A 20,616-nucleotide genomic window follows, 5' to 3' on the forward strand; every position below is an offset into this window, starting at 1 on the left:
CAGATATCGACGTCGTAGAGGGGACTTAATTTACACATACAGACTATTTCATAACATGCTGGACATGGATAGCTCATCTTTATTTACCCTTCGATCATCTTCTATAACAAGAGGTCATGATTTAAAGATCTATAAACCACACGCTACCTGCTTGCCACGCCGTCACTTTTATTCAGTAAGAATTATAAATGATTGGAATGGACTCCCATATGACTCAGTTAATGTTCATTCAACCAATTTGTTTAAGACACACCTAGATAGATTTTATTATGATTACCAGTATGATATTGTATAGTTATTTTTGTAGTAGTTTGATTGTATAGATCAGGTTTTTACAGGCTTTGCCTCCTTACCTGTACCCCCAATAATAATAATAATAATAATAATGTTTATTTTTACCGTGCTGACTGGAATTCAGCGGTACGTGCAAGAATTATTTAGTGCGTCATGTTATCACGATAATACTGAAAGTAGCTCAGTATTTCCGACGCGCACGCCCTGCATGGTCTCATAAATCGTATAAAACAGCAATCGCAGTAGCATAGGATCAAAACCAGAACGTTTTAAAAGCGAAATGGATCATCTATTCAGTGCTTTCGTGTCCAGAAGAACCAGTAGAAACGGCTGTGGCAATATTGCAGATCCTGTTTACGTTTCTAAGAAGAGAACGCTGAAGGGAGCGGCATCGTTCGGTAGCAGGCATTCTCCATCCAATACTAGCTTGGATCGTACTAGGAACTCTGAAATAATAAGTGTCGTGGATGCACAACTAATGCAGATCAAAGAAAAGTTAGCAGCATTCCGCGAGCAAGACAATGAGTTTAGAGAAAGAATGGGCTCGCTGAGTGACTCAGTCAGCGAATTAACTTCATCACGATCCAGTCTAAGTAGCTTTACTCCATCAGAATGCTCCGACTTGGACTCGGTGAATGAAGCTAGCGAAGAAGAGGAAAAACCTGAACAACAAACTGTAGATAGGCAAAGAGCCTTTGTCAAAAGCGGTAGGGACCACTTCACCCGACTGTCTGCAAGATGTTTCCACATGAGACGAGCCGCATCAGATCCCAGTTCAATGCACAGCCACATAGAGCTACCCGAAGAGGAAGCAGAAGCAGTGGAAACACAAAGACACAGTACATACTCAGCAGACCAAGCCACCAATCTGTACCCACAATATGACAACCCAGAGAAAATCAGCACCCTGTTTTAGGATATATAGCATGCGCAGTAGCTGGTTTGCAGTTAAATTGATCAAGTAGCTACGGCATGCCATTGACAGCTGAAGAACATCCATGCAGCTAGAATTAGCCTGCCAGTCATGTGTCTGAATTCCACCAGTTTTGTCATCACCTTCACTATTTGAATGCAGCACAGAGTATTAGCAGGTGGCTGGATAAACAGTAAACTGTAGCATAAAGCCATGCATATATATACATAAATTCTGTTGTTTTTGAGTTGCCAGTTGTAGCTATAGTTACACATATACTTAGATTTAAAGTTAGCCTATATCCAGTATACAGTATGTGTCTACGTATTTCTTTTTAATTTGTTTATTTGTTTTATTTGCTGCTGTAGCTTAGTATATAGTTAATTTTTATAAATGCATGTATGTGGTCTTTTATTGACTATATGACAAAATGGAATATTAGCTATGTACATCTTGGTGTTTTTAGTGGTGTATGTGGTGTTTGTGTATGAGTGCAGCATACACAATTGGTTACCACGCACATCATATAAATATATAATGATGAAAGCCATACTCACTTAGTGATTATGGGAAAACACATAGGAAATTACAATAGATGGTGTTATAGTGCATGATTTAACAAAATGCAGGTACTTAATATTTTATTTACCTAAAATAGCTACAGTGTGTCTAGAATTCCAATGCCATTGTATTTAAATTGTGAAACCCAGTAGCTATAGCTTACAGTGTGAGACGCAAAATAAATAAATAAAGTGTATCTGTTTCAAACTTCAGTGTTGGTCACTGTAAAGCACTAATAACAATAACAAACAACATAATATATGTACAAGTTTGCAGTACTGACATTGAGTTTCATTGTGTAATCTGTTACATCAACAACCATGCAGGTACATAGAATATCATGAGGAGCATGTGTGTGCATTTGAGTGCATCTACACATACTCGTATATAGTGAGCACTAGTATTATGTTGTGCCATATATGTACACAGCACAACACACATGCATGTATTTGCATGCTACGTTTGTAACCAGTTCAAAGGTACGAGACATTAAGTACGTATGACTGTGTACTATCCAGTGGATATATACCATATGTTCAAGATACTGTAGTATGCAATTGATGTTGTCTCACATTACTAGCTACTCTCTCTTGACATGTTAGAAAAATTCTTTAGCATTTCAGGTGAGCCTGTGTTATAGCATGCATATAGCATTATTGTACATATAGCTACACGGTAGTTAAATAATCTGTGGAGGATATGACTTGACATGACTATAAATAGATTAATTATTATGTATGTTAAACATATTCAACAGGTAGTTACTGCAGCATGGTCTCTGCATGTTACATTGAGAATTTGTCTTTTCTACATACCTACATCTTATGAGAGTGATAAGGTGTAGCTAGGTGTTATCCCATGGCCACTGCCTCCAGCCTTAGTTTGTTTGCTTGATACACATTGCTCCTTTACTATTAGTATAGCAGAGGTGTGTGATTGTGTGTGTATACACACGTGTGTATGCATGTGTGTGTGTATGCACGTGTGTGTGTGCATGCATGTGTATACATAGTTTGTAAAATGTGTTCTACAATGGAAATTTGGATTATATGTTTTGTTGTTAATTTATGTAGCTGGAAAATATGATAGTTAGCCTGCTATTAAAGTGGAGTTCTAGACCCCTCCTCACATGGCATAATGAAAGAATTGTGCATGTGTTATTAAGGAAATACATAGTGTTGCACACACAAAGTCATTGTTTGTCGAGGATGCCGGATTCTCAAATATTTCATGTGTAGGATATTTATTTGTATCCCTTCAGTCTAAGCCTTTGTAGAGGAATAAATCTAACTATTGTATATTCTTGGATGCTATTTATGAAGACTGCTGTCTGGTTGGGAGACTGTGATAGGACACCAAATATGATGGCGTATTTGTTTTGAGTTGTTTGTAGAGTATGTCAGCGTATTAATAGCAGATATCTTAACATGTACAAAACAACCAAAACCTTGGTATGCCATTGACTGTGCATCTGTGGTGCATGCATGCTGGTTCTTTCATAAACAATGCCATGAAATAGGAAACTTTCAATGAATAAAATATTGACTTAAGTGTTACTGACATAGCACCAACACAGGCTGTCATGCTAGTTATAGATTGTTTAGTGTGCTACATAAGAACCTAGGCAACACATTAATTATTGTTAACACCGCAAGACACAATACGATTTCATAACAGGTTATGGTAAGAAAGCAGTAAACAGTACAGCAATGCAGCTATACAGGCTTAATATATTTTGTTTTGGGTTCCATAATTTAAATATCATTGGAGAAGCTAGCACATATTACAATGATCATGCATGTTTTGATTCAATCTCTACCACAACAGCCACAGAAAAAAAGACATTATTTCTATAAAATGAAAATTATTATGCATATAATAGCTTCAAGTTCTGTTTTACTTTGTTTGATTACAATGTGTGCACAGTGTTCATGAACTTCTGGTTGTTTGCAACCTGCCACTGCCTGTAAATATCAGCTTCCTGAAGTACTGTGTACACCTGCTTTTACAACTAGCATTATATGCAACAGTTGGTTGGGTATTCAACAATCAACAATTGCATGCTTGATTTGTGTAGTGATCATATTGTGGATAGAACAAATAGAAGCAGAGATGAGAAGACTGATGACTTGAAAATAATGTTGAGACCACTTTCAGTGTACATAAATCTGTTGCATTTTTGTACAGCAGGGAAGCCTTTCAATTCTGAACTCCATAGAATAAGGTGCCCCTTAAAATGTGTTGTCAATTATTTAGTGATTCCTCTGTAACATTTAAAGGATAGACTACCCATGAAGACAATGACTAAACATTTAGCACCTTTTGTCCACCCACTCCACCCATGTAAAAGAAGATATAATTCTTCTAGATTGATCAGTTAATTAGTGTAACAATTGTTACATGATACTATGATAACTTGAATATAGCTCAAATGAGATATGAATTTGTACTTGAGCACTTGACACATTATAACCTGGCCACTGTAGTTGCTCATGTTATCCACGTAACTACAGTATGCTGGTAGAACATATGAATATTTTATACTGTACTATATAGTCTGATCATCTATTATGTTGTGGTACATGTATGAACATTTATAGGTTATTAGTACATGATAGAGTTTAATATATTATTGTATTCATCGTATGGCTCCAGTATTTCATTGTGTGATCACTCATGTGGTAAGTTTACAGTGCATTATAAAGTTTAACTATACGTATGGCTCCAGTTCTTTAATTGTAATGCTTAGTGTAGCTAGCTAGCTATTCATGTGAAAAGTGTTCACACAAAATTTAACACAAGTTAAGAAGAGTGTCATTACATTGGTCACAGTGTACATGATGCACATCTCCTAGGGAAACAGTTTGTAGTAACTGTAATCATACCAACAGCCTGTAACACAATAGCTAACAATAATTAACTGTGTTTAAACATCACAGGTTGCTTTTCTAGTGATTGTTCACAGGGTAATGACCGATACCCTTGGAAACAACCACAATGTGATAGATACTCAAGGTGTCCATTAAATAATGTTAGTTGAAGAGTCTTGGTAACACGATAGTACATAGTGCATGAAATTTAATGTTTCTTCAAATGTTTTGAAATAAAGATGTATCATGTTGCTGGAAGTACTGGCTGGCTAGCATGCATGTGGTCTAAAATGTACAGTACATTTTACATGGTTTCATACACTTTGTCTACTTGAGAGCATATTTTTAGAAATTATTTTTTTAAAAATGAAAAGGTTATAGTTTATAAAAATTTACTATACGTAAAATCATATGTATTGAAAAATAATATGGTGTTGTTAATATAGTTTTTTTTCTAATATGACACAGAAACGCTTTGCAAAATGTACATACCCAGACATTCCCTATAATGAGGGGACTTCCTTCATGTTTTAACTATAAGATTGTGTAGATTGCTCTGGCAGGTTCACTGTATTGCATCTAGCTATCAATAGCCATAAAGTGTTTTGTTTGAAGCGCTATAAGTGTTCTGCATCACATGTGTTGCTTCAACAATAATTTACAAATTGCTTTCATTTAATGATTTGTACTTTGTTACAGCCAATCCCCAGATTTCCATGTATTTTCTTAATTCACCACCCCCTGGGTTATTGTCACTGCCTTCCTGGGAACCTACAAAGCATATAATTTGAGTTGCTAGTTGTGTGGGAAGCCTATAGAGTTGTACACAAAAATTCCACCACACCTATATTTGAATTGCCTCTTTACTATCTATACATTAGAGTGTGTGTAATAGCCAACTACTAATTACGTGTGGTTTCGCATTCGGATTCAATCAAACTTGATGTAGTTGACTCACTATCACCTTAAAGTATCTCAAGAATTAATGAACAGCAGGATTAAAGCTAGCTATAGAGTACTTTTATACTTGTTATTAGCGGTACAGCATGCATGGATCATGTGTTGCACAGAGGCGGATCAAGGCTTTGAGGGGGATGAGCATGGTATTACAGGTAACTATGTAAAGCAGGGATCTTGTGCCTCCAGTAGCTATAGGTATTTGCATATGTTTTAGGACTGAAATTTTTTAATAGCTAGCTCTATCCACAAAATAATATCTATTATCGTTACCGTACATTGAGTACATACTGTACAAAAAAACAACAGAAAGACAGATAGTTAAATATTCAATCTGCTTTTGAATATTCCAAGGCTGGTGGATGTCACTGTGTTGAAGAATCAACATAAGTTTGCAACTGCTTAAATTGTAATGGGTGACAACTTGATAGTAACACTGTCAGCTAGCTGTAAGTATCCTTCAGGTGGGTTGTCAATCAAATTGTTAGCTATCTTATATTATGTGATGGCACGAAAGTCATTTTGTCTATCTTGTAAGGTTTCCCACTGCAGATGTTGTAGTATGTCTGTCACACTAGCAGTCCTAAGATAATTTTAGGGGGGTAAATTTTTTTCACAGGGGCTACACCCTTTCCCCCTTTTCTCTACCGCCTCTGGCTACAAGCAAATTTAAAATTATTTATTTGTAAAAAAAAACACTTGCAAGCTGCATAGCTAGCTAAGTGTGCCCATGGATTGGTGCTGCAGATATAAATTTTCATACTCAGTGGAGGGTTCTTAATAGTACTACACATGGTGACTGTTCTATTAGAGTATATTAGGGTATCTCAATAAATTATTTTGTTGCATCGACAGTGCATATAATTTATCTCCCTATGTTGTTTTATTTTATTTTATTTTTGGGGAAAAGGGCAGACAGCAAAGCTGATTAAGCCCAAACAATTACAAATTATAAGTGCTGTACAATCAAGTTTGAAAATGTAGCTAAGTTTTTTTTGGGGGGGACGCCAGTGCGCCCCTTTATCTTTATCATCTTTATCATTGTTACTGAGCAGAAGGAAATCACAAAATGAATTAGCTACGTAGTTACAAAAATTACAGTTATCGAGTTCCATATAATGTTTGCAGTTCTGCTGAAAAAGAGTCAATATTGTTGCACTCAATTTTGGTAGATGGTAAATTGTTCCAATCCTTAATTGATCTGGAGAAAAAACTCTGTTGGTGTGAATAGGTGGATGAGTTTGGTAGAATGAAACGATGAGGGTGATACAGTCTGGTGGATCTTGTCATTGAAATAAAATAAGAAGGAATTGACAGTGAACAATCTTGATGTATGATTTTGAAAAGTTGTTTGTAATCTGGATATTTTCCATCGTAGCTGAAGGCTTGGCCAAGAAAGATGCTGTATCATAGCTGTGACTGAGCTGAATCAGTTGAAATCATTTAGGACCCATCTAGCTGCCCTACGCTGTAGCTACTTTCTCTAACTGCTGAATATTGTTATGGTGGTATGGGTCCCAGATTACTGCAGTGTATTCCATTGATGAGTAAGATAGGCTGTTGCTTTGATGTTAGATGAGCAGCAACTCAGGTTGCGTTTCAGGAAGTTTAATGTTCTGTTGGCCTTAGCAGCTATATTACTAATATGTGGAGACCATGATAGTTTGTTATTTATATATGTTACACAAACACATCAATAAAACTAGGATAGAATTGAAGCTGCAAAACAGCAACCATGCATAAATGTGTAGCTAACATAGTACCATCATGCATGCCGGCCCATCCAATATTACACCAAGATAGGAGCCTGAGTGCATGTTGATTTGATGTACCCAAGCTGTGATTGTTTAGCTTGTAGTTGAAGATGATTGGTGATAATAATCTGGTAAACCGCATTTTGGTTACATTGAATCTTAATTGCCACTTATTTGCCCATTCGTGTAATTGATCAAGGTCATGCTGAAGTTGAACAACATCCTCTTTGGTGGTGATAATTCTGTGTAGTAAACAGTCATCAGCAAATAACCTTAGTGGTGAATTTACATGTTCTGTTATATCATTTATGTATATGAGAAACATCAAAGGGCCGAGGACTGTCCCTTGAGGGACTCCAGAGTGAACAGATACCTGAGTCAGAAAAAGTACTATAGTATTAAAAGCTACTCGTCTCTCAGTCCGGATCCACCATTGCTGCAGTGGCTAAAACAAAGTGATAGCTAGCTATGAGCGGCTAACCTAACATTGAACTAGTTACTCTTCATTGTTTTAATAGGAGGATTGGAACCCGTCCCTTTATTTTACAGTTTAGCCCCAGCTGTTCACCTTGGATTATGTATCGATTAAACGCCGCATCACAAATTAGTAGCCGCCCCCATTTCTAGCAGCGGCTACTCAACTCTCAACTCAGCTACTGTTGTTGTATAAAGCAGTACAGTGATCTTGGGGCATTTGGCAGTTTATTTGCTCACGTAATATTTGACTGAGTACGAGAGGGAGGTCGTTCAGAGTTTAGATCGGATCGCGTACTGTCTGAGGTCGGGGTACGTACTATAATTACTTTTTATGACTGGTAAAATGATTAACAGATCATAGTTCTAATAACAGTAAGGGTTTTATATTAATTTTGTATACTAGTCTATATCCGTATTTCTCCGTTTGCCAATTTATTATTAACACTTTACAGTGACCAGCACTGAAGGTCTACAGCAACATGTGCTGTAGCCTTAGGATTACCTAACCTAATTTCAAGGACTTAGACTTAATGACTTATAGCTGGAAAGGTGTAACAGAAAAGGGGCCAAAGTAAGGAAAAAAAATCCCTCCAACCCCAGGATTCGAACTGCAGGTCACCCAATGTCTATTATTAGCTGGCTACCTAAACTATCTGTATATTCTTAAGATTATAAGTTTTGCCATAGTATCCAAAGAGATGCATAGAATTACTGAGAAATCGTTCTTGTCGCAGATTTCATCATAGATCCTTTACACCTGATTTCACAATTGCAGAAATTTATCAGTGTTTGGGGTCGCAAAATTTTCAACCTCACAACAATATATAACTGACTGTATGGTATCCCATCATAGATTTCAGAGGTGCTTTGCAGTGAGTTCACAAATTAAGTTTGGTGCGCCGGCTTTCTTGGCTCATTGACACACTACCATGTTTAATTTGCTTACCAAAATATTACATGGAAGCACAACTGGAATGAATCGAAATCCTCAATTGTTATAGCTGCATCCAAAGTTATGTGTGTATGTATGTACATATGTATGTTTGTATGAAAAGCAAGGAACAATCTTTTGCCCATTACGGAAACAGGTCACGATCAAGTGTATGAAGTGCTGTAGAGCAAACATTAATATTGCCAAATTATTACAAGTAGTAAACTAGCAATTTGGTGGCGTTATAATGTTTTTAAAACTAAATTTTAAAAAATCAGTTCAATGACATTATAGTTGACTATAGCTAATTGGCATAGAAGCATGTTGGATACAACTAAAATAGTAATAATTAAAACACTGCACATTTTATAACTCATTTTATAACTCATTTTGCACCTTTGTTCCAACCTTTATATAAACCCCAAGCATGGTTCTAAAAACCAGTCAATGTGTCTAAAGCAAATTACAATCAACAGTTATAATAGAGGATCGATAGATCGTTTAGGGATAGCAATTAACCACTATGAACTTTCCCTAGTAAGTAGCGTATAGCTATAGTGATGCTACACATTATTGCCTATTGATGTTGCAAGGAAGTTGAATCTCTAGTTAGTCATGTTCAATGACATACGCACTCGTATATTCATTGTTTTCTTTCCCATTGGGTAATAGCACAACTACCTAGGACCCCTATGTACTTTGTGTGTGCGTAGTAAATTAATGTTACTTTGAATAGTACTTTAGATAAATTCAATATTGAAACCCTTGAAATTTACATCTAGCTATCACCAGTTGCCTCTGTTCCTTAGAGTTGTGTATGATGATAGTTTTTATGCACTTGCACACCTACGCCATACACTGTGGGCACTTGCCTTGTTTCCTGAAATTGTATTCCAAAAAGTGTATGTACATATATATGTTTGCCTGTCCACACCTGCACTTGTGTGAAAAAAGTGTTTTATGTTAAAAACAACCAATGAGTACTCTTTATAGACCCTGTATTAAACTGACAGGTACGTAGCATTCCCAATAAAACTAATAGCTGATTTGTACATTATAACTCTTTATTTGATGCCCACTTAATGATAAATCTAAGTATATAGAATCATAAAATCTGTACATCAGTGAAATCTACCCACAGGAATTTGAATTTCCAATGTGTATCATGTGAATGATAACCAGCTACTTGTATTAGTTACCCTGTAGTCAAAGGATTCAGTTATAAGAATGTATTGAATATAGGATTCCATGCATCCTATTGAAACAGATTGATGGCACCATATGTTAGCACCATATGTTAGCACCATATGTTAGCACCATATGTTAGCACCAGCAGCTCTTCTGTCTACCTTTGGTGGCTCATAAGCTCTTGCTTCCAGAAAGTACTTTGGGATTTAATTTTTCTATTTAGTGGAATTCTCGCTGACTGACTGACTGTAAGTAATTGATTAATTGACATCTTGTGCTGTCAACACGAAGGAGGACAAAAGCAAGTCCATGATGTGATCATTTCATGTAGTGCAGTATCCCAATAAGGCACCTGTTGGGCTGAAGCAATCTCTAACAGTGCAAAAATCAAGCCCATAGCCTTAGCTGTTATTGAGTTATGGACAGTAGAACACCATGGCTTCTTAGTGTTACGTATAGAATCATCTGTATATATTTTTTACCACTCCCCTAGTAGTCAAAGGCTAGCTTCATGTGTCATTCTGTGTGTGTGGGGTTGTGTTCCGGGTACATAAAACAACTGCACTGAATAGTATACTTATTGCAGTGGCGTGCACTAACAATTAAAATATTTTGTCTGTTTCCTTATAATGTAGTCTCTACTCAGTGGATAAATGGATTAAAATTTGGTTTAAAAGTCCCAAATGATTGACTGCTATACAGAACTTCATAGATTAGTGGCTAAATATACAACAAACTTGCGTTTTTTGCTCAACCATTACAAACTATGTAACTGTTACCTTCTAACAAGCACAACATAACTCACTAGTGGATTTAGCTACAGTACTTACTATATTAGATGTCATTTAATCTGGAGGAACATGTGTAGCATTTCACAGGAGATACATTGCGGACTTACCATTTCTAATGCAAAGGAAACGAATATTATAGGTGGCAGGGTCATGGCCTTGAATTTCGACTTGTCCGTATAATGACTTGGATGACCACTGATAGTGGATGACCACTGATAGTACAGTACAAAATTTATGTAATGAACTATGCCATGGAAATTTTGTGAGCAAATTACCTCCCAGTGAGCAGCTTGGTGAACCTTGTAACATGATGGCTGATTATTTGGATTTATAATGGTCCCTACAGTTTTATAGATATTGTACAATAGCTTATAATAATACTGTGGTTGGTGCCATGTAAGCAATGTAGTATGCTAGTGCAGTTATAATATTCCGGCTCAAGTTCTATGCTGTTTAATGAAATGTTTTGTGTATAGCTTTCATAATAATTCAATAATCATTGTAAAGGTTCTTTAATTTAAAGCCTGTATAATTAATGTACACCTACACAATTACTTGCTAGTAATGAACTATCTGAGATTATTACGTAAATCAGTTTCCATTAGCAAACCTACACAAGTATGCAATCATCTAAACAATGTTGTAGGCTATTCCTTTGCTTCCCTTGTTCTGTTATTATGACATGGAATTCTTGGACAACACAAATTCAGTTGACCAAAAAATAATTAGGTGTAAAACTGATAAGCTGGATAAATTATTGTTTGACTAGATAATTTGGTCAGTGTTCATTATGAAATAATGACATACGTAGGTTGCCAAGACATTTTTGTTTAATGGGTTTGTACATACCGGTATTTTGTATAGCCATAGTTGTTGTTTTTTACTATTCTCAGAGTGCACATTTTTGTAAACTCCAATACAACACTCACTAGATTTTCCATCGCTATTGAGCAGACTTAAACTAGAACTTTCATTTATAAGGTCGAAATTACAGCTGACAGCAATGGTTCAGTGATGAAGGATTTGAGAATTAGGTTTGGAGGTCCCTGCTGGTGAAAACATTGTTCAAAGGTAGCGGGCTGGCAGACAACAAATGCTGCAATTATTTAATAATGACTGTGTGCATTAACATCATTTCTTGGCTGCCACCTTTGGTTCACAACTTTTTCACTCAGGCTTTTTAAGGCTTCACCCTTCTTTTACTGCTTAGCTGTTTTTGAATGGATATTTATAATTGTTGTTTGTGTATTTACAATAGAACTATGAGGTGTTGTTGCCTATCATTGTCAGATTTATCTACTCCATTCAAATATTTTCCATTACGCATGCAAATAAGCAGGCTTCATATATACATAATTGACAGCCATTAATCATTTGAATGTTTCTGCCATATTTGTGTGAAAGGTACTTTGTCCACACACGTAGTTGTACGTACTACCCTGAGGAATAATGCCAAATGTATTTCTTGTATTGCATAGATCTGGTTCTGTCTTTTGTGTCATTAATTAACCAACTTGTCGCCATTGCCTTATAATGTGGTTGGCTAGGGACAATGGCTGAAGTCCAGAGGCAAAGTTACAGGGCTGTGTTGGCTGATTTGCAGCAGAATCAACACAGAAAATGTTTGGCCAACAATAACAAAGTGATCCGCCAGTATGACACTGATTCTCATCAAACCAACTCCTTACCAAAGTCAGAAATTTCCATATGAGCTTGCAGAAAATGTGGCTCTCCTTGTATTGTTTGAGTAATGCTAAGGCTTAAAACCAACAGCATGGTAGTGTAGCTGCTCAATGGTGGTATTAATTAGATTTTCTCTGATGTGTGATTTGAATCTCTTTGAGCACTTGTGATGCTATACACTCGAACAGTTTTCTATCATATTTGATGGGAAATCTACAAGCAGCTATAAGTAGTGGAAATGCTCTGAAAGTTACTAAATTGCATATCTCTGGAATCTGCTGGCGTAAATTTCATACACATGCTCACTACCCTTGACAGGCTATCATAGCTTGAATTCACAAGAAATTTAAATTGCAGCCAACCAGAGGATTATTGGTGGTGGCAAAATTATCGACAACAGACATGTGTGGTTTGGCTCCAATACAAGTTTGGGAAAGGGTTGTAATGAATATTGTACTTTTATGGCTTTTCCATAGAAAATGTAAAGAAGTCATGTTGCCATGTGTGTACAAAGCAATGCTGTTAATAGATAAATCGACTTCAGTTAGGTGTCAATGAAATAGATCATGTGGAGTGTGATGGTGTGGTGTACTGTACAGTGCTAAAACTGTGAAAAAGTTTTAAAGATCATTTTGAATGTAGTAATTTTGTTTTGTTGTGTGAGTACGTAGGTACTTGTTTTATTGTGTTCTCAGGGCATAGCTGAAAAACAGCTTCTTTGGCTGACACTATTTTCCTTAACATTTTTTAGAAATGTAACTTCCTACAGCTAGAAGAATACCTGTTGAGCTACTTCATGTACACAACCTTGTGTATGACAAGCCATTCAATCAGTGGTTACAGACAGCACTGGTTAAAAAAGGAAGGAGCTGGATCCTCAAAAACGTTTATGGATGGGGTCATGAAATTTGGCTCATTTATAGCACTGCTTGACCCGCTAAAAATTATTCAAAATCTTTTCGTTCAAATGCCTGACGCAATATTTACAGCCAATCAAAGTTTTCATCAATTAACAGATTGTGATTGAATTTCTTGCCATTTTGTATGAAACAAATTTTTTAAAACCGTATTCTCATTCTGATCATTGCATATTATTTTGATGTACTATAGGCATTGTTGTGCAGTCCACATGCTGAAACATACTTTGAAGAAATACAACTCTGGGCAAATCAGCAGCATAAGCTACCTGTCCACTGTAAATTCAAATTCAAAACAAAATTACTGTAACGTGTCTTGAATTTTGTTACATATATAGGTTCTGTGCATGTTAAAACTGGTATTGATGTAAGTGGAACTGTATAGTGGTTTAGTACATGATGGAACTGTTTGAAAGAGTTTATTATGAATCCTATTACATGTACTTTCAACAACATTTCTATCAATGACATTTCTATATAACACTTGACCTTTTGGTTTAAACTATAACAAGCAACACATAGTGGTTAGTCATCTGGTTCAGTGGGGAAAGAATCTTTCTATTGTGTTTTTGTGAGGTATAAAAGTGTCTCCAGTCTCTGTGTGTATAACCTAGTAGAGTACACTACAGTACATAATTGACATGTTGTATGATTGTAATGTGATATTTATCTTACCCATCACATTTAGGTACCTACTGCCTTTGTGAACTGTGTAGAATGTTACACTACACCAGTCCTATATGAAACCATCATCTACCAATTATCAGGTTAGCATACCAGGTTTATGTGACTAGTATTCCTGTCACCATTTCTACATAACATGTGAGTATATTGGAAGGTGTTATTTAGTTGATGCTCTATATGGTATATGTGAAGTACTATAGTGTCATTCTCAGAGGCTTCTGAATGTTTCCATGGTAATAAGCCAGTAAACATGGTTGTCTTGACAAACAAGTTTATTGTCTTATTATCTGGCTCCCTGGGTTTTGATTATGTAATGATCAGTGGCATAGCCAAGGGTGGCCTGGGTGGGCACGTGCCCACCCAAATTTCCCTGGGACAGCAGCGCCTGCTCACTAATGATATTACAAACAAGAAACAAGTAATGCATACCTTGGCAGCGTCACGTTTTCATTGCAAATCAACAGAGCTGATATATATCAAGACAAATTACATTACGTAATCCAAGTAGTTTAGATGCTTTCTGTTTAATGCACAGCATCACGTGATCCAAATTTTAGGTGGGGAAAGAGTGGCACGAGGAAGGAGAATCTAGTTGTGAGGATTTTCTGTTGTTGGCAAGGTGATAAGTGATATAAAGTGATAAACAAAAATTAAATTCTCTGGTGTTACAGTGTCGGTTGGAGATGAAAGATATACCGTAAGTGTATTAAATTTAGTGAGTAAAATTTTCATGATTTGCCATAAAGACAGGTTTTGCAAGTGTATTAAATTTCGTGGGTATAATTTTCGTGGTTTAATCTTAACGAGCCAGTTTATTTTCTCGAGGAGCCGCATAGAGAAAACTCGTGATTTAAGGTCGCATTTTAAGGTTTAGCTGCAGCTTAGCTAACAGCTTTGGTTGACTACTCCATTTACGCTGGCATACTTACCTGGGACTAAGCAAACCATTTTGTGGAGTTGACTCACTACAAGCATGCTGGAATCAGAGGAAACGGGTCTTAGATACTTGAATAAGGCCATGCATCAGTATCTATTCATGTGGTGAACAGGTGCGCGTGTCGTCGTCAGGTCGTATACTTAGCGCATTACATAGCATTAATATATTATTGGTGGCAACGGTTCGAGCTGAGACGAGCTCAAGCAACAGTTCAAGCAATGGTTTGAGACGAACTCGAGCAATGGTTCGAGCTCTGCTCAAGCTGAGACATGAGTTTCTAAATGGATTAATTTTCATGGATCAGCTTTATGTTTGTGGATCAGCTGCAAACCACGAAATCCACGAAAATTTATACACCATGAAAATTTCTATGCTTACAGTAGCGGTAACTGAATTAAGCCATATGACCATCTCAAGAGTCAGGCTGTAGTAGAATGAGTTGTGTACAAGTGCAGATGAGCTAAATGAACAGGACAAGGAGGTGTTCATTTCTAACTTCTATATCATTCATGCAGTAGCATTAGTCTAGTGAAAGAACAGCAGCATAGTGTATTGTTAGCTAGCTAGATACATTTATGCATTTTGAAACAATTTTTAAACCAAATGTACGTAGAGTCCACTAAGGAGGACTCGCATTTTGTGCTAGTTAGTTGCATGGGGTGAAAAGAGTGAGTGTGGGTGAGTGTGCCCACCCATCCCTGAAGGGCTGGTTACGCCACTGGTAATGATTTTTCCCCTTTGTGTAGTGAGTGGTTTGTTATGGTGCTTTGGGTGATATCATGGTGAATAGCAATATCATGACTTGAAGCAATGTAGTGTATGAATGTCTGTCCTTCCCTAGAAATGTACTGTATGTGTTATGAAACCTTGTGGTGTTACTTCCCTTAAGGTATGCAACCTGCATGTTTCATGAAAAAACTGAAGCATTAGATTTTGTAATAGTGTTCCTGAGAAGAGTTAGCTATGTATACGTAGTAGTAATAATTGTAATGGGACAGTTGCACCTGTAATAAGGCACTCCATTCACTGGACTGGATTACTGTACTGGACTACTGGACTTGCATAAGATTTGCCCACACACCCTTTTCAACCACTAAAAGTGATTAGCCGTATGGCCATCACTATGTACACGCTCCTCAATGTCCTTGGCACATACAGCTAACTGTAGACTGTTCAACAGTTGCTATATGAGTTTATAATAAATACATGTAATTTAAGCTCTTGTGTATACTGAATATAGTTTTTTTACAAATATGTGCTGCCTTATAATAGTTAGTGTATGAAGCGTATTGACAAACATTATAAACCAAACAGCTGGCAAGAGTGAATAATATAATTATAGACAATGTTATATCATTACATGATGTAATTTGCATGGTCTGAATTTTAAGTCAGTGTGTGCTATTTCCCAAAACAAGAGTAGAAAAGACCAACAGATGCATTAGTAGTGTTAATAGAGCACAGTGCTTGTATCATTGTTAGCAGTAGGCTTTAGTGAGGTTTTATAGTGGAACCTCCCTCATCCGGGCGGTCTGGTACATACTACTGTCCGTAGCTCAGAGATCTCCATAACTAAGAAATGCATGCTAATATGCTGAAGTACATAACTGTTTTAAATGCAGACAATGCTATTATTGATATGATATCAGTTAGTGCTGTGCAGTTTAGTGGGCAGAGGGGGAAGTCACTACAGAGGATTCATGGTCACTCCCCTGTGGTGTAAAAATGTTTTATCACCTAGCAACCAAGTGGTAGTTATTATTAGGCCAGGCAGACTTGATTACGTGTTTCTCATCCACAAAAATTTGGAATTCCATACAGGCGGGAGGTCATTTTTCATTATTCATTATTAAGAAAATACTCCAAATCAAGTTATCTCTTTAAATACTAAAGCCTTTTAAGAACTAGTATTTATGTTTAACCACCGTTTCTGAGGTGCAAGTGACATTTGCTGTGCTGTAAATGATAGCCAGCCTACTTAGCATCAAAATAATTATGCACATGATTGATAACAGCAAGAGGCGAGCAGGTAAAAGGGATGTGGGTGGAGATGAGAAACAATTAATCAAGTTTGCCTGGTAGAATAAACAAGCCACCTAGCTAACAGGTAAACCTTTAGGCTCCCTCCTTGTGCTTTCATCTAACCCAAACTTCATTATTGCCAGTAGACTACAAGCCATGTGACTAATTTGGGCTGTCCAGACAAAGGTCCGGATAAGGGAGGTTCCACTATAGTGTAGTTTCTTGTGAATAGTTTTATGTCTCATGGTGAATGGTATTGATTTCTAAAACACTTCAGTGGAAAAGTGTGGCTGAAAAAAACTTGAGTCCATTATTCTAGTTCAGTAATCCAGTCCAGTAGTCCAGTCCAGTGAATGGATACACACTACTACTGTATTTCTATATTTATAAACCGTTAAAAATATTTCGTCGAAGTTAGCATCCGATGAAAATTAATTACGCGAAAAAGTTTACTAAAGTAATATTAGAGAAGTCGGTTAACTGCTTTCTGGCCACCTGGATTGAGGCTGGGCCAATGGCATGTCAAGCATATGTCTTGCTGCAGTCTTTTAAAAATCAAAGGCCTCCCTAATCCTAGAGGAGAGCTGTTTTCATCTATTTCGCCACATGCACAAGCGATAGCGTTGGTAATGATGCCATTCCGTGATAGACAGCTACTACAGGACACATTAAATGATGTACATATACACAAATATGCAAGTTGCATGGAATGAGCTTCTAGCTACAGCAATTCCACTCCAGTCCATTCCTTGATTTGTAACGGACAACTTCTGAATCTGGGGTGCAGCCTCCATGGAACAGAGGTGCCACACTTCAGTTTCACGCTTGTCATTCTGCTTCTCCTATGTATACAAAAAAACCGTATAAAGTTACATAATTTATTGTTAAAAATTTTGTCGCATGAGGACACAGGTGAAAATTTTTAACATGAAAATTTCATGCTGCTTATATATATAGAATCAAGTAAATCTTAGGCTGCTCACCAGATTTGTTAGGTGGTTATGTATTAGTTCATGTAGGGGATTAGGTAGTATTTCGTTAGGAAATTTGGTAGTACGTAGTAGTTAAGTTAGGATAGTGATAGGGTTTAGCATACATGTATGAGTATGACTGCATTATAAGGTTAGGAACAAAATGGTTATCTGGCAGTAGTACTGTAGCATAATGGTTAGGTAGGCATCCACCTAACACCGGTAGGTGTTATTATGATTAAAGTACTTGGTAAGGCAGAGCCTGTATACCAGAAGGCCTTATAAAGGCCTAAGATGTTTATATTAACTGCACTAAGTATGTTTAAAAAGTAGGAGAAAGAAGAAAAAATCCATGACTGGACCTGGGCAGCCTCAAACCTGCAGCCATCCGATTAACGCTTGCACGCTTACAGGAGTCTGAATCCCAGAGAGTGACTTATTATCTCTATGTATGGTCTTGGGCATTGTTTTTACTTTACTTAGCAAAGTTAGATGGTAACATACTATTCCTCGTAGTTTGTTTGTATAATAGAGTTAATTAAGTGACTCCCTAGGGAACAAGGACCTGAGTCAACAATCTGGTCCAACTGGGTAGTTGGAAAAGGCGGATATGGTCGGACATGGACACGGACATTTTAAATATATACTTTTACATTTATACAACAGTTATTTTTCATACCTAACGTTGTTCTATGCAGTAGTCTTTGTTTCCAGACACAGAGATCAACTTCAAGTAGCATTTATCTATTTATAAGTGCATGTGCAGAGGATAGGCTAGCACGCTACAGAGTACCATACACCGTACACACGCTATAGAAATCTAATGCATACTTACAGAGATTCAGCTGGCATGCCCCTACTTAGCCTTGCAAGTCAGGACCTCAGCAGGTACAGGGTGAATAAGTGCCTGCACGTTATACTGAAAGCTGAATGCCCCTGCCCCTACTTAGCCTTGCAAGTCAGGACCTCAGCAGGTACAGGGTGTATAAGTGCCTGCATGTTATACTGAAAGCTGAATGCCCCTGGATCTGACCTATGACAGTAAACTAGGTGGATCTCTACAATTACATAACTGAATTAGATCTCTAGAGCACTTGTACAGCAGTGCATCGTCTATAATACTTGTAGCATGCTAAAATAGGTATAAATATTAACTGTTGTATAGATGTATAAGTGTATTTTGAAAATGTCCGTGTCTGTGTCTGCCCATATCCACATTTTCCAACTACCCAGTCCAACTGGTAGCACCTTCTAGAAAAAGCATGCATAATAATATATGCCCTGCTGTTGGCTCTTGACATTTAATTGAAAGGATCAATGCTCTCTAATAGAATAGTCAACAGTGTAAATCAACTACTCTAATAGAACAACCACTTGCATTCAATATTGCTATGATCATATAGGTAAATTTCTCAAGAAATTTTGTTAAAAAATAGGAACATGTGCATCCACATTCAGTGTAGCTAGTTTAATGATTCTCCGTGCACTAAGTATACAGCTGATGTACACTGTATTATGGGCATTGGGAAGTTAAATGGGTAGCTATGCTATTATAATTTAAGTGTCGAATTGTAATTGTTGGAAAGAGATTACCATACACGGCTATGACTTTACATGCAGTGAAATTTGTGTGTTGATGTCTGTGCAATTCACACAAATGCAATCACCATACGAGTACAATATGTGTTTTAATAATTATAGTTCTGATGTATGCCTTTATCACACAGTACTATTACAGATCACCCAAGGTTTGCATTTTCTCACATAAAATAAATGACCAGAAACCAGCCTGACAATAGCTTCATGGCACCTTGCAAGCTGAAAGGTGCCTTCACACTACGACCCAAAATGCTTCCAAGGTTGCTATGAAATTTTAAGATTTTTTATTCAGTGGAATTTTCTGCTTACTGATCATGACTGACTGACTGACTGACGTACTTACTAATTCCTTCAGACATATAAGTAAGTTTTTGGGTGAGTTCGAGGTGAGCTAGGGTTGGAGCGAGCGAAGCAAGTGTCCTGGCGAAGCCGGGCCAACCCTAGCTTGCCTCAAATGGTCCGGCCTCGCTCGCTCCAACCCTAGCTCACCTCGAACTCACCCAAAAGCTTACCTTCATACAACTAGTGTGCTTGATACTCGAGTTATGGGTGACACTGTCAGACGAATAGTACCAGACGAATAGTACTGGATGAACAGGACCACGCAATCCTAACCGGACGAATAGCCTGGTGAAATCGGCGTCCGGAACCGGACAAATAGCCGCTACAATTATTGTGATAATCGTGATTATTTTATTGGCAATAATCGACACCGTGTACTTTTCATTTTCTAGTGATAATCGAAATCGGCAATTATCGTGCAATTATTGTGGTAGTCAGAGAAATTTTCAACATAATTTTACCATTTAATTGACAATTCATGAGTGGACAATAATCGTAATAATTGTGATATTTGTTCATGACAATAATCGTATAACAAAAATAGCAATATCTCCCATCACTAGTTCATGGTTGTGCTGATGACTTCCCTACGTTTGTAATCGAAATTGTCCGTATTTTCTGTAGTAACTGAATAGATTGCAGGGGTGTTTCCCGTACTACTCTTTATTTGTAGTGTGGTGCAACAAGGTGAACATAGCTGAAAACAAATCATAATGACCGCTTAA

The 20,616-nt window shown here is 37.1% G+C and overlaps 1 long non-coding RNA gene across 11 annotated transcripts in view; it reads left to right on the forward strand.

Moving 5' to 3' along the window:
• The window catches only part of LOC136267432 (uncharacterized), a 64,964-nt gene that overhangs the window by 24,938 nt on the left and 19,410 nt on the right, over positions 1-20,616 (forward strand). Inside the window, exons 1-4 of one of the 11 annotated variants that reach the window (XR_010706689.1) lie at positions 7,647-8,135; positions 14,025-14,103; positions 14,578-14,639; positions 14,692-14,717. This is a non-coding gene — a long non-coding RNA (uncharacterized lncRNA). The other 10 variants (XR_010706691.1, XR_010706688.1, XR_010706683.1 and 7 more) reach the window with 10 other exon arrangements.

This window comes from Dysidea avara, chromosome 9, assembly GCF_963678975.1.
Source record: "Dysidea avara chromosome 9, odDysAvar1.4, whole genome shotgun sequence".
Classification (NCBI taxonomy): Eukaryota; Metazoa; Porifera; class Demospongiae; order Dictyoceratida; family Dysideidae; genus Dysidea; species Dysidea avara.